Below are 15,930 nucleotides of genomic sequence, written 5' to 3'. Positions count from 1 at the left end.
GGGTCAGTTTTCAGTTTTTGGGTAAATGGGGTATTTTTAGGGTTCAGGGTCAGTTTTCAGTTTTTGGGTAAAGGGGTATTTTTAGGGTTCAGGGTCAGTTTTCAGTTTTTGGGTAAAGGGGTATTTTTAGGGTTCAGGGTCAGTTTTGGGTTTTTGGGTAAAGGGGTATTTTTAGGGTTCAGGGTCAGTTTTCCCTACTGTTGCACCCACTGGAGTAGGAATAGTAATTTTAACCCCTACGCTATCCAACGCTTTCCCTACGCTTGCACTCTTTGGAGTGGGAATAGTATTTTTTACACTTCTGGTATCGTACGGTAATATAATAGTATATTATTTAATTATAGTATGTTACTATATATATATGTTTTAACAAATAAGATTGTAAAAAAAAATTTCTATTATTTTCATTTATTATTTAATTATTATAAGTTAATGTAAGTATTTTTAAGTATATTTTAGTAATTAAATTTTAAAATAATTTAATTTAACACTGTTTTTAATAAAGTCAATATTTTTTACATCTATATTATTGTAAACGATATTTTGTACTCGATATTTTTGTACTTACCTGTTTGTAGATACAAACTCGATATTTTGACTGTCGATATTTTGTCCACGATATTTTGGCAAGTCGATATTTTGTCCCTCGATATTATTTCAGTGATCCGTAGGTTAATAACTATTCTCCTCCCATCTGTGAAAGAACATAAATTATCTGTAATTCTCACCTGAGGTTTCCGCAGGGGTGAGTTGCAAGTTCCATAGCAAGGTCACAACTTCTCTCACCCACCAAGAATGCCCAACAATGTCAAAGCCAGAAATGGTGAGATGGGGAAGAGGGGAAACAAGGGAAGAGAAAAGACACACGTCCACTGCGCTTTCAAGGATGAATAGTAAACTTCAGGATCTTTCTTTGTGATTCCTGCATGTAAAGAAAAGAGTATACATGTTAGTGTGTGTATATTGTTTTTCTATAATGCCACGTACTCCTGTTATAAATGTATGCATAGCCAGTAAGTAACTACCTGTTAAATTCCCCTCTTCCACTTATGATATAGTGGTGGTAGATGCAGGATCAGATTACCGTCTATGTCAATCAATCAATCAATCAATCAAAGCATTTATATAGCGCACTACTCACCCAGAGGGTCTCAAGGCGCTGGGGGAGGGGGGTCCGCTACTGCTCGAACAGCCAGGTCTTGAGTTGCTTCCTGAAGGCGAGGTGGTCCTGGGTCAGGCGGAGGTAGGTCGGGAGGGAGTTCCATGTCTTGGCGGCGAGGTAGGAGAAGGACCGTCCCCCTGTAGTGGCTCTTCGGATGCGGGGGACGGCGGCGAGGGCGTGGCCGGTCGATCGAACTGGCGTTTGGGAGCGTAGAAGTTGAGGCGGCTGTTGAGGTATCCTGGGCCTTGGTTGTGTAGGGCTTTGTGTGCGTGGGTGAGGAGTCTGAAGGTGATTCTCTTGTTGACCGGGAGCCAGTGCTCTATGTAAGTAAGAGAGGAAAATTAGGTGGCTATGTAATCAGAGCCGGGTTCGTATATAGGAAGTGAGAATCAGTAAAAGCCCAAAACAGATATCCTTACAAAAAAGAAAAACAAAAAATATTATATTCCACAGAAATGCACAAAAGGAAATGGAATCTCCAAGCACTGTTGATAATTAGACCATGTAATAATTGACAGTGAAACCCAGCAGCAGCTAGCACCATCCCCTGCTATCCCCAAAATGTATAGAAAAGGGAAGTACCCCAAGTACGTGTGCACACAGTATAAGCACCCACTGCCAAGGTTCGGTCCTCAACTGGACTTAACAATTTTTGACATGAAAGAGCAATTGGTGCACCACCATATGAACAATATATCAAATTATAAGGTCTGTTTCCAAAGTTATTCTTCAAGTCCTCTTTTTTATCCAATCGTAGTCATATTCGAGCATTTCATATAACATGTAGAGTAGACCAGCCAACTCATTTCGTCCAATTCATTGTACATACTATTTTTCAGAACATCTCGTAATTGTTGTTAATTTGCTATGACAACCAAGAGGCTAAATAACAAGTTATGTGTGTGCAGAAGCTCAGAAAATGTCAAACTACAGCCCTGCGCATAGTTTAAAGGTTATAGTAGAGGCACACATTAGCCAAAAACCAATAAACTCATAGGTAAAATAAAAACTTCAAAGCAGAATGGCGTGGTTAGCCCTCTAACAAGGTGTGTAGGGATGTTTAGCATGCGGGAAAACCCAACTACGTCAGCTGTGGCCTGTTCAACAAACAGTGCGAACCCAGGCAGACGCCTTCGGCATACACTCTGCAAAGGCCACAGTGCGAGGTGGAGTCCGTTCACGAGGAGCAAACGATGGCTCCGTGTTTACATTCGAGTGTACACTGGAATACTGAAAAGTCACGTACATTTGAAGGGACGACAAGACAGCTTCGCTTTATCATGAAGTAACGCCAAGAAGTCTTCATCTGCAGAATATCTGAGTTGCAGCAATAATTTCTTGAAGTATATGTATGACATTATTCATTATTGATCTGATCGATATGTTGATCTCTTTTTATACCTTATAATTTATGTTGAATGTGCCAGATGAGGTGTTTCAGAAGTCAAAAACCTTTAGGCAACGTAAAATATTGGCACATGGGAGAGGAAGTGGACTAACGGCTGGAGGGTCGACCTCAAAGCTGGGGAACCACTAGGTTCGAGTCTCGGCAGGGACGCACAACATCCTGTGATTCTGGGCAAATCACTTAGGGACTTATTTACAAGGCCCTTGCGCCACTGTTGTGCCATTTTTACAATGGGAAAAGTGACGCAAAAGTGGCGCAAGGGCCCCTTAATTTCCCGGAACCTAACAAAATTAATGTCTCCGTCTGTAACGCAACTGGTAGTCATGTAAAGGGGTCTAATACCTTAAGGTCGAGTTCCCGATGTATAAAACTCCAGGGAAAAAATATGTGTGTCAATACCTGAATTAAAGAGAATATAAAATGTGCTTTACACATTAACTCTGAAACAATTCCCATTGGTCATAATAATAAAAAAAGGAAACAAACATTAAATCACAGATGACAGCGGTGATGCCTACAATTACGGTCCGAATCCTGGCAACACCCCTTCTAGTTTCCAAAACACAACCAGTCATGTGCACTCCTAGCAATATGATACATGCAAGCCACTGACTTACTGGCGTGACAGAGAGTTATGTTTCTGTCTTCCAGCATATAATGCGAGATCCCTTAATGAATGTAAGCGTCCAAGTGCACCTTTGGCGCTGTCTACCTAAACAAAACCTTATAAAAATGGACTACAGGTGCCAAAATCAGTCCTCACCTTCTACTCAAAGAACATGGGTAACACCCAGGCTTACATTATGTTTTTAAACAATAGGTAATATGCTGACGGACAACGCTTTGCGAGGTGTTAGTGATCCAAGGAGGATCCCACAATCCTTAAACCCTGTCCACATGTAGTGTTATCTTATTTTAGCAGAGACATTTCCAGCAATGATATAACCAACATTGCCTTGAAGAGGGCTCTTTCTAGTCAGAGTGGCATAACTTGAGGAGAAACTGAGCAAAGTTTGCTTGATGGCATTCAGAGGAGACATTTCTCAACTACAGAGAGGTCCGTACCATTCAGCCCCACCATCAAGTAGACACATGGTGAGCTGTGGGCATAGGTGCGTTGCTTCTGTCTTCTCTGGTCCTAGCTAGAATAGTTCCTCGTGCCTCATGAAGATGATGTGATGGAACTTTAGTATACTTCTGCACGTGCTAGTCACTTAACCAAGCTTGGTTGAGCTGTCAAGATAATTGAAATAAGCCCAAAATGTTATCCCAAATATTGTTGGTGCAAAAGTCTGTTCAGTTGTTTACCGTGACAGAGTGCTACTTAAGAGGCATTTATTACTTGATGGTACTCATCACCCACAGTAACTCCTAAACTCCTTTGAGCTGGAGTGTGTTAAGCGTGACTGAATGTCATTAACGATCATTGGCAAGCCGATTGGTATGGTAAGCTGGTGGGATGCTCATCATTGCGTTTATATTTGATTCCAGGCATATGCCACAAAAAGGGAAAAAAGAAAATATGCTCTCACTTAAACATAGTCGCTTTATGCTTGTTATACAAATTCTGAATTAAAAACACATTCACTGATGCAGCAGTTTTAGTAGTGGTGTTTTTAATCAACAAACCTTTCATTTGTGCTATGTATTTTACTATTGTCATTTGTGAAGGAGATAAAAATAAATCACCGCCTCATCAACTGCTCAAGATGCAGGCAGTAATAATTTTACAATGTCGCTTAAACACTTTGTAATATAAATCTTAAAAAGGAGTTTATGTTAAAGAAGCAGCAAGTATTAAAAGTGAGGGGGCGTGGCTTTCCTGGGGCGACGGGAGTGAGGACAGAGCGAACGCTGTGTTTTTCTGCACGCAGCATATTTGTAGCAGAGAATATGCTGTCCGAACATATCCGGACCTGAAGGAGTTCGGTTTTGCAGCTTGCCGACGTATCCCGGCATAATTGCCCAAGAGTGACTCGCGCCGCAGCTCCGACGAGCTTGCGTCCTCCATTTTGTAAGACTCTTTGGTCGCTGATGGAGTTTCCTCCTAGCGGCTCGTTTAACTTCCAAAACGTTTCTAAATGGTCCCGCAAGTCATCGCAGGTACTTTTCATCACAGTTTAGCGTTATGGCCAGCCTTTTAACCTGCAAGTGCATTTCAGCACAACCTCGCTAAGCTTACGCCAGGCATTTTCTGCTCCTCCTTTATGACGGTCCTCCTTTTGCATTGCCCTGCCATCTAATATTAAGGGACTTGAGCGCTGAATATAACAACGTTTCTCTTCACATATTCTTTTAAATTTGTGCCTCTCACCAGTGCTTTGGGACATTTTTTAATTTTACAGTTTCATAACTCACCATAGAAAATGTGCTCTTCTCAACATTTTTACTGATCTTTTATTCCAGCATATTTCATTTCTAATGTGAAGATATTATGTTTTTTATGCTTTTTTACTATGGTGTTTCAATTGTTATAATTTAAGCAATGCATATTATGTTCATTACATGTGTTTTTCTCAAATAATTACCTGGCTTGGTCATGTTATACTTTTGAGCGCGCTCCTTTGTGGCACAAAGTTAATTCCATAGGTCTCTGTTCCAGTCTTTTTGATGCCTTCTGGTCTGGCCTGTCACCTAGGACCTCTCCTTTTTTCTTCTTTTCACTTGCATGATATTGCTTTAGATGTGCTTCCAATGATAAATCAAATTGTTTAATTGCACAAAACCTTGACCAGTGCTTTATGTGTTTATGCCACAAGGGTATTTTTTCTTCTGGCTATTATAACCAGATATGTAGTATCTGCTGATATTCGTTGTCAAAGTTTGTTTTCTTATGGGAAGATTACCTAGGAATCTCCCTTTATCTAAACCTTTATCCCATAGGTTTTTGGTCCCTACTAGCTCACGCTACAACTGCCTCTCCCTGGATGACCTAGCCAATACCTCACCTAAGGCTTCATCGACACCTCTTACGACTTCAGGCTTAGTACTGCTAAAGCATCAACGAAGAGGCTGAAGAAGGACCCTCCTTCTCCTCCTAAAGAATCTTCTTCTGTCACAATGGACTTGTTGCTAGAAGAAATTAGAGCTTTACGCCCATTTGTTGAGGAGACTAGTTCTAAACTTCAGATGCTCTCTGATAAATGGTTAAATATGGATGAACGAGTTACTACATTGGAACAGAATGTTGGATCTTTATATTCCTCTACTTCTAGAGTTGACTCTCTATGTTTTCAGTTATCCTCACTACATAAGCAAATTGAACATTTGGAAAACAGAAATAGGAGGAATAACCTTCGTATTTATGGTGTTCCTGAGGAAACAGAAGGCTTGGATCCAATCACTTTTTCAAGTCCTTTCTTCCGCAACTTCTTAAGTTAGCTGAGAGCACTATTCTAAACATCGAAAGAGCACATTGATTGGGTCCACAATCATATCTAAAATCTTCTTCCTCAGCAAAACGACCAAGAGGAGTGATCTTATATTTCTCGAATATACTGATTTATTAAAATTTTTGTCAGCGGCCAGAGCAATGAATCACATAATATTCAGGAAATTCCTTATTTTTCTCTCAAGACTATGCTAAGCCGACTGTTGTTCGACGAAAGGAATTCCTAGCACTACGACCGCAAATGGCCCAATTGGTGCACAATACGGTCTCTTTCACCCATGTCTATTTAAAGTGACCATCAACAATAAAACTACCACTTACTAGGACCCAAAAAAGCTGGAGTTTTTTATACTCTCACAATGCTGACACAATGGATACTACTTCATCATTTAGCGCCAAATAGACAATCTATGGACTCGGCCATGTTTTCTACTGTTTCATGATCTTTGGATTTGAATTTGACTCATTTGTCATTTATTAATTTGTTAACAGAAGTTCATTTTCATTCTTACTACTCTTATTATATAACTAACCTCTTTTCTCTCCAAATAGGTTGCTCCTGCGTGTTATTGTGTCCCCTATTTTATGACGTCTGTTCATTCTGTCCTCCATCCCCGCCTTCCCACATGGGTCTTGGACCTGTTATTGCCGTGTGTGGCCTTCATTCCTCCACCCCTCATATGTCCTGGATTTCATGTAAGTCTTTCCCTTCAATTGCGCTTTACCTCTTTCGTGTCAATCTTGTCTGTTCCTCTATTTCTTTACTCTTGACCGCTTGATCTCATTTCATTGCTTCTTTTTTCTTCACATCTCTCTTCTTTTCTTCACAGATTGTTTATTTGCTGTATTACAGATTGTTTATTTGCTGTATTCCCTTCTCTTCTTCTACTTACTATGCTTTTCTATTTCAAATATTATAGTTCATGTACAGTTGGTTTGTTGTCAATCATAGCTTGAATAGTTCAAGATGTTGTTTTCATCAGCATTTTTCATATATTCTTAGCTTTAATCTATGGCTTTAAAAATGATTTCATGGAATGTCAGAGGTTTACATTCACCTATCAAACAACAGAGAGTTTTGACCCATTTGGCTAAATTGGGAGCAGATATTGTATGTATACAAGAATCTCATTTAACAGATGAAGAATCTGAAAAATTAAAAAGAGGCTGGGTGGGTGATGTTTTCTTCTCTCCAGGGGATGGCAAACGCAATCGAGTCCTTATTCTTTTTTGCAAATCCCTTTCCGTTAAGATATTATCACATTGTACAGACCAAATAGGCAGATGGGTACTGGTTAAATTCATAGTGGATAATGTTCCAGTCTCTTCATTGAATATTTACGTACCCACAGTTGGTAATCCCTCTTTCTGGGTTTCCCTGGCCCAACACATCACGCACTATTACTATCACAACTTTATTCTTGCAGGAGATTGCAATGAAATTTCGGACCCTCACTCACCAGCTCATCAACCCAGTTCCGCCTAGACTATATCTTTGTTTCTCATAACATTTCTCAATCATTAACAGCAGCAGATATTGGTTCCATACTAATATCAGATCATGCCCCTGTGACTATTAACCTTGATATTTTGCAGAAACCCAAGTTGCTACAGAAATGGAGCTTTAATAATGCCCTCTTTTTGGACCCACTTTTCACGTCATTCTTCACCTCTTTCTTTAATGAATATTTTACTTTTAATCAAACAGATGCAATATCTTTTCATGTAGTTTGGGATGCCTTCAAGGCACCAGCCAGAGATTTTATTATTCGTTTTGTCTCAAGAAAACACAAAAAAAGCACAACAAGCCACCACTGCTCTGTTAGCTAAAATAAAACAACTGGAACATTCTTAATATTCCTCTAAATCAAAAACCTGTTTATCTGAACTCCTAAAAGTCAAATTTCAGTTCAATCAAGATACTACCAATAATACTTCAAATTATTTACTGAAATCCAGGGCGAAATTCTCTGGTGGTCAGAATAAAGCCGGGAAATTATTGGCTAACTATTTAAAAGTTAAACACAAAAAACTCAATATAGACTCTATTTCGGCGCAGATAATTCACTAAAACTTAAAGACGAAGAGATCTTGAATGAATTTCTTCACTTCTATAAATCATTCTATACATCTGAGGCCCTTTCTTCTGACCATTCTATTTCTCAATTTCTTTCTAAAATACATCGCTCCCCTGATACACGCCCAGATTTGTCCCTTTTAGATTCAGATTTTACACAGAAAGAACTTCATGCCACTTTAAAAATACTCAAAAAGGATAAGGCCCCTGGCCCAGATGGTTTCACTGTAGAATGTTTTACTCATTTTGAACACCTACTAATTCCCAAATTGCATACACTTATATGTACCTTTTTACAATCTGGAGAGTCTACTGGCTCTTTTACCAATGCTCTTATCTGTCTCATTCCTAAGGATTGTAAGGACCCTCAATATTGTAAAAATGATCGACCTATTTCCCTGGTCAACATAGACAACAAGATTTTTTCAAAAGCTCTAGCATTACGTTTAGAACCTCACATGTCTGATTTACTGGGAGCAGAGCAATCCGGCTTTGTTAAGGGAAGGCTCATTACAGACAACACTCATTTTTATTTTTTGATATTCTTTCCAAAGTCTCACATATTTCTCATCCCTTGGCAGACATTGCCTTGGATGCAGAAAAAGCATTTGGCAGAGTCGAATGGCCCTATCTTTTTCGTACACTTCAGTGGTTTGGCTTTGGTTTCCAAAAATTATTGCCTTAATCTCTATTTTGTATTCTAACCCTGGAGCGGCTGTAACAGCAAATGGTGGTGTCTCCTCCTATTTTAACCTTGGTAGGGGAGTTAGACAGGGATGTCCACTCTCTCCATTTCTTTTTAACCTAGCTTTAGAACCTTTTCTGCTGAGAATTAGTCAAAACAGCAATATTCACGGTTTCACTTTTAGGGAGACCAGTATTAAATTGGCAGCTTATGCTGATGATGTGATTTTATTTCTTTTGCAAACTCATGTTTCTCTCCCTGCTTTTCTAGATATAAATTGAATAAAGACAAGTGTGAGATACTACCTTTAACAAAATTTACTTTTAAGGCTGATTTTGTTACTTCGGGTTTCGCATGGAGTCCCCAATTCATTAAATATTTAGGACTACACTTTAGTTCCTCCATTTCAGGAACAATATCACGTTGCATGGACAATTGCATACAGAGATTATCCTATTTAACAACAAAATGGCATCCACTATATTTGTCTTGGTGGGGTTGTTTAAATACTATAAAAATGATGCTTTCTCCCATAGTCTTATATACAATTTCTAATATCCCACTATCAATTCCTCTCAAATATTTTAAATAACTCGATTCCATCTTGTCTTCTTTTTTGTGGGAGCACAAAAAATCACGTATGTCCATCCAAAAATTGATTCGTCCAAAATCATAGGATGGGGTAAATTTCCCTGATCTCCCTATCAACCATAAGTCCTTCATACTAAATCAGTTGTCGCGTTGGCTGTTGGATCCTTCCGCAAATTATCCTCTTTGGACTATACGTGAAAGATCTTCTATTTCCCCCTTCTCCTTCCAAGAATATCTATCCTTCACACGCAAACCGCAATCTGTATCCACTCCCATAATTAAACATACTTCCAAGGTCATTCCACTGGCCCCCCTTGACATCCTTTCTCAGTTCTCCTATATGGCACAACATACACATTTTAATAAATAATAAGCCTTTATTTTGAAAAATGCTGGATAAAACAAGGGTTGATTTGGGTGCACCAATTATATAGTCAGGACGTAATTATATCCTTTACACATGCCAGCACCGTTTATGGTTTTCCTACCACTTTCCGCCCCAAATATTATCTCTTAATACAAGCCATCGAATTTGCTCGACTACAGCACACACCATCCCAGCATTACCCCCCTACTGTACCTGATCATACGGATAAATTGCGAACCCTCCTGATTCATGGTTCCAGAGCTTCCAACATATATAAAATTCCAAGAGACAAAACTAAGGTAGAAATATTGTGGGAAAAAGAGCTTGAGGTTTCCTGCCCTGTAGACTTCTGGGATAAAATATGGCTCAAACTCAGGAAGTCTTCCAGGGCCGCAAATACTACACAGACATTATTTTTCATTTACAATAGGCTCCTACTGTCTCCATTCATTCTCAATGCAAGATGATAGAATTACAAAAGGGTGCATCACGCCCGACTGCCGGCTCTTGGCTGGGACGGGGAACAGCGTTTACAACGCAACTTTTATCACGCAGTACCTTTACCACGCAACTTTTACAACGCAAGTCGTTACAACGACTTGCGCTGGGGGGTGCTGTCGGATAGGGAATAGTTTAATTTACTATCCAAAACCTTCCCTACTATCCACGGGGACTGGAGTTGGAATAGTAAATTAAACTAAAACCTGCGTGGTAAAGGCATGCGTTGTAAAAGCATGCATAGTAACAACATACATCCGCTGGGACATAGAGGATCACTAGATTGGTTACCCCATTCCCCCTGATTGGGTGAATCCCCAATGATGTTATGTCAGTCTATTACCCGTAACTCGCTTAGTGCCATAAATCTATTAGATGAGGAGCCGCAGGTTGACAATCAGCCACTGGAAATTGGGATGGTGGAGTGGGGGCTGGCACCCTGCGAGAATGATGCAGGTGACAATAGAAATACCATAGGGCAGAAGAGCTATCTTACTAGGATTGTTACTAGGCGTGGAGACCTAGACAGATTCTCACCTGCTGCCCTGGGATCTTTAACATTTATAGTGGCACAGTCCCCCTCAATAGTTTTCGTATTAGGTCCAATCCACCCAACCCTTCTTGTCATAATTATTAGGTCCTCCCTCACAGTTGGAAAGAGAAACTTAAACTATAACCAATGGAACCTTAGTGAGTCAGATGACTCAGCTACACCTGCGGGAAAAGGGGGTACATTAGTCATTATTGCAACATACAGGAAACAAGCTCGGGTAAAGAATGGTTAGATTGTTGTATGTTGTATGCTGCATGACACTTCTTGGGTAGATGGCAGTTGTACACACAATGTCAAGGGGAATAACTGAATTGTCAACTCTAGCCCGACCCAAATGAGCAAGGCACGGGTCCATAGAGTGGGCAGTAGTGTTAGCAGAACCCCTTGAGCTGTTTGGTGGTAACAGTGCTGGATGATGCTCAACAAAAACACTACTAGATTTGTCAACCCCTCTTCTACTTTCTCTAGATGAGCCAGAATCGACGCCTGTACACTTGTAACACTTGTTACCACCCCTTTCATATTTCTTCTACCTTGTTGGGCACAGTTTCTCTGTTCTTACTCATATTGTGACTGCTGGGCCAAAGATAGGACTGGGTTTCGGACTGTGCAGAGGCTCTGGGGGACAGGTACATTGTCTCTAAGATTTAGCCGTCCCTTCTGCCCTCTTCCTCCTTCCCCCGAGGCTTTTTAAGTTCCTTTTCCCTGCACAAATTTGAGCCCCCCTCCAGATTGTCAACAAAGGCAGCAGTCACAGTTGGAACATCCGGAGCCCAGAGAGTTACAGCTTGCAGCACAAGGTGGGAGCCCATATCAACAATAGTAGGATCGGAGTGGGCCTCCAGTCTCAGGCTTGGGGGCAGGAGGGGAACAAGAACACACGTTGTTCTTCTAATTCAATTTCTTATGAATTGCTCCCACAGCACACTGTAGAAAATCATCTAAGGTAGTAACAGGTGTAGCTTCACGGGAGAAGCCCTACGTTTCCCCCTGACAGAAGACAAGAAGACGGGGGCAGGAGCATGCTGGTGTTTTAAAGCAAGTTGCAAAGCAGCCCCACCTACACACAGGGAAGCATAGGGGACAAGATCCCACCCTAACCAGGACCTTCAAATGCATGGCTGTGAAGTCGTCCAAGATATTTTGTAACAGTCCCAATTAGAAATTAAAAGGAGATTAGCAGTTCTTTTAAACTGGAAGCCAAGGGGGGTGACCCACACTATTCAGGGCAGGCTAGGACGGGCTAAGACGGGCCTTTCTTGGCCTGGTCTTTGCCCTGGCACATGTGTCCCTTGCTTTATGAATCACTTAGCACTTTTAAGAATTAGGAGGCAGATTTACGACTTCTGGCACATCTCTTTGCCAGAAGAGTTGCGATGCATCTGCCTACCCGTGCGCCACCACTGATGCATCGCATTTACAATGCGGCGCACCATGGCTTTTGGATGGGCAGATGTGTGACGCATCCCCGGCGGAAATGCGACGCAATGCTGGTGTTGCGTCGCAAGCGCGACGCAGCTCCAGCAAGGCTCGGGGGTGCCCTATCTCTAACATGCTGCGTCAATCCTTGCGCCTGCTTCAAACAGGCGCAGGGTTTTGACACAGCATGGCCCTAAAAGTGACTGAGTGAAATCTTGTAGATTTCACTCAGCCCCTTTTAGGAGGCGTTCCTGCACCGGAACGTCTCCCCTGTGACAGAACGCCTACATGTGGCGCAGGGCTTTACAACGGACGCATCTCCCAGAAGCATCACATTGTAAATACCCCGCAACATGGCGCTGGCTTTGCGCCGCAGCTGCGTCACAAAAGTGATGCAATGGCAGCGTAAAAGAGGCTCAATGGGCTTGTAAATCTGCCCCTTGGTGTTTGGCAGATATGGCAGAGACAGAACCCCCTCCGGGCAAGAATGGTGGGGGTCGTAGGCCGACTCCAGCCATGGCACAACAAAAAGAACGGAGTTCTGAATGTCACATACTACAGGAATCACTTAGGGCATATGTATCAAGCAAAATTGCGATCGCAAACGGCGAAATTCGCCGAATTTTGGCATTTGCGATCGCAATTTTGCTAAGGTATATGTATGAAGGCAAATCTGCGTGCAAAATAAGGAATTGCAAAATTTGCGAATCCTTATTTTGCAATTGCATTTAAGGAATTGCAAATTTAGCGATTCCTTAAATGCAATGTAAGAAGCAACAAAAAAGTGCAAGTTGGCCTTAAGGAATCGCAAATTACCACCAAATTCAATTTGTTGGTCATTTGCGATTTCTTTGAAAAATGCACTTTTTTGCATTTTTTAAAGTGCAATGTGAAGCACAATCATGCCCTTAGGGCAGAGGTCTTCAAACTTTTTGATGCCGAGACCCCCTTGTAAAACCTTTTTAGGCGTAAGGACCCCCTTACGACAAAAGATTCTAGAAACTGGTACTGCTCATCATCAACAACTATCGACAACCATAAATGCGCCTGTTAGACCTCATCACATCCATCCATCCATCATTCATCCACCCACACTTTCACACATCCATCCACCCTTTCATCCTTCCATCCATACGTCCATCCTTTACCTATCCACCCATCTATTCATCCACCCACCTTTTCACACATCCATCCATCCATCATTCATCCATGCAACCTTTTACCCATCCATCCATACATCCATCCTTCATCCATCCACCCTTTCATCCTTCCATCCATACATCCACCATTTCACCTATCCATCCTTCATCCATCCACCCTTTCATTATTCCATCCATACATCCATCCACCCTTTCATCCATACATCCATCCTTCATCCACCCACCCTTTCATCCATCCATCCACCCATCATTCATCCCCCCACCTTTTCACACATCCATCCATGCATCCATCATTCATCCATGCAACCTTTTATCCACCCATACATCCATCCTTCATCCATCTACCTTGTTGTCCTTCCATCCATACATACATCCTTCATCCATCCACCCTTTCATCCATCCATCCTTCATCCATCCACCTACCCTTTCATCCATCCATCCATCCATCCACCCATCATTCATCCCCCACCTTTTCACACATCCATCCATACATACATCCTTCATCCATCCACCCTTTCATCCATCCATCCACCCACCTTTTCACACATCCATCCATCCTTCATCCATCCATCCACCCTTTCATCTTTACATCCATCCACTCATCATTCATCCACCCACCCTTTCATCCATCCATCCACCCACCTTTTCACACATCCATCCATCCTTCATCCATCCATCCACCCTTTCATCTTTACATCCATCCACTCATCATTCATCCACCCACCTTTTCACACATCCATCCATTCATCCTTCATCCATCCATCTACCCTTTCATCTTTACATCCATCCACTCATCATTCATCCACCCACTTTTTCACACATCCATCTATTCATCCTTACATCCACCCATCCATCCTTCATCCTTCCTTCCATCCATCCATCCATCCACCCACCCTTCATCCTTCCATCCACCCATACATCCATCCTTCATCCATCTACCTTTTTGTCCTTCCATACATACATACATCCTTCATCCATCCACCCTTTCATCCATCCATCCTTCATCCATCCACCTACCCTTTCATCCATCCATCCATCCATCCACCCCCATCCACCCATCATTCATCCCCCACCTTTTCACACATCCATCCATACATACATCCTTCATACATCCACCCTTTCATCCATCCATCCACCCACCTTTTCACACATCCATCCATCCTTCATCCATCCATCCACCCACCCTTTCATCTTTACATCCATCCACTCATCATTCATCCACCCACCCTTTCATCCATCCATCCACCCACCTTTTCACACATCCATCCATCCTTCATCCATCCATCCACCCTTTCATCTTTACATCCATCCACTCATCATTCACCCACCCACCCTTTCATCCATCCATCCACCCACCTTTTCACACATCCATCCATCCTTCATCCATCCATCCACCCTTTCATCTTTACATCCATCCACTCATCATTCATCCACCCACCTTTTCACACATCCATCCATTCATCCTTCATCCATCCATCTACCCTTTCATCTTTACATCCATCCACTCATCATTCATCCACCCACCTTTTCACACATCCATCTATTCATCCTTACATCCACCCATCCATCCTTCATCCTTCCTTCCATCCATCCATCCATCCATCCATCCATCCATCCATCCACCCACCCTTCATCCTTCCATCCACACATACATTCATCCTTCATCCACCCACCTTTTCTGTACCTCTCTCATGGGGGTGGGGTCAGTATCTCTCTGTGTCTTCTTCCTTCTTCCTCTCTCATGGGAGGGCATCTCTGTGCTTCCCTGCTTGGGGGGGGGGCAGACAGGCTGTATAAACACCTCACGGTGAAGAACAGTTTCAGGCACATTTCTCCTGCACAGGCGCCAGGTATGTGGGACTTGAACCAATGACTGTAATGTCCTTCTGCTGTTTGCTATGTGTGTTTGTAAAGCGCTCTGATACCTACGGGTTAAGCTAGCGCTATATAAAACGTTAAAAATAAAAATAAACCCCACAGCTAAGTCCATTGATTGAACTCAAAGGGCTACAGCCTCCTCCCCCAGACACCCCCCCCCCCCCCACTTCCCAGCACGTGTAAGTGAGCCTGGCTGAAACAGCTTCGGGACACACAGAAAGGCACACCCGAGTACTTCACAGGTCTTCAGAAGACCTTTACTTGTTAATGAGGCGTGAATTAGGCCTCCACCGTGATCACCCGGCCTCAATCAGCCTGACGCCAGGAACTGCTGCACGCTCCAACAGAATCTGCGATCCCCTTCCCAGGACTCCACGACCCCCCTGGGGGTCGCGCCCCACAGATTGAAGACCTCTGCCTTAGGGCATGATTGTGCTACGCACGCAGCGTACGCCAGCCACACGCTTGACCCCATCTTCTCCTCCAGCAAGCACATCTCCTTCAGCCACTCCACCTGACTACACTGGACGGACCACAGCTGGGTCCACTTCGACTTCAGGAAAACCACGACCCACCACCACCCGCAACAGGTTCCAGCAGAAGCTGGAGCAAGATCACCGCCGACCAGCTCACCACCTCCCTCAGCCAGAACCCTCCCACCAACACGACGGACCCCAACGAAGCAACCAGCAACCTCACACAGTGGCTCACCATCTGCGCCAACGACCTCGCACCACTGAA

Source organism: Lissotriton vulgaris, chromosome 10 (genome assembly GCF_964263255.1).
Source record: "Lissotriton vulgaris chromosome 10, aLisVul1.2, whole genome shotgun sequence".
NCBI classification, from domain to species: domain Eukaryota; kingdom Metazoa; phylum Chordata; class Amphibia; order Caudata; family Salamandridae; genus Lissotriton; species Lissotriton vulgaris.
The sequence above is the reverse complement of the archived record's forward strand: the minus strand, read 5'-3'. Positions refer to the sequence as shown.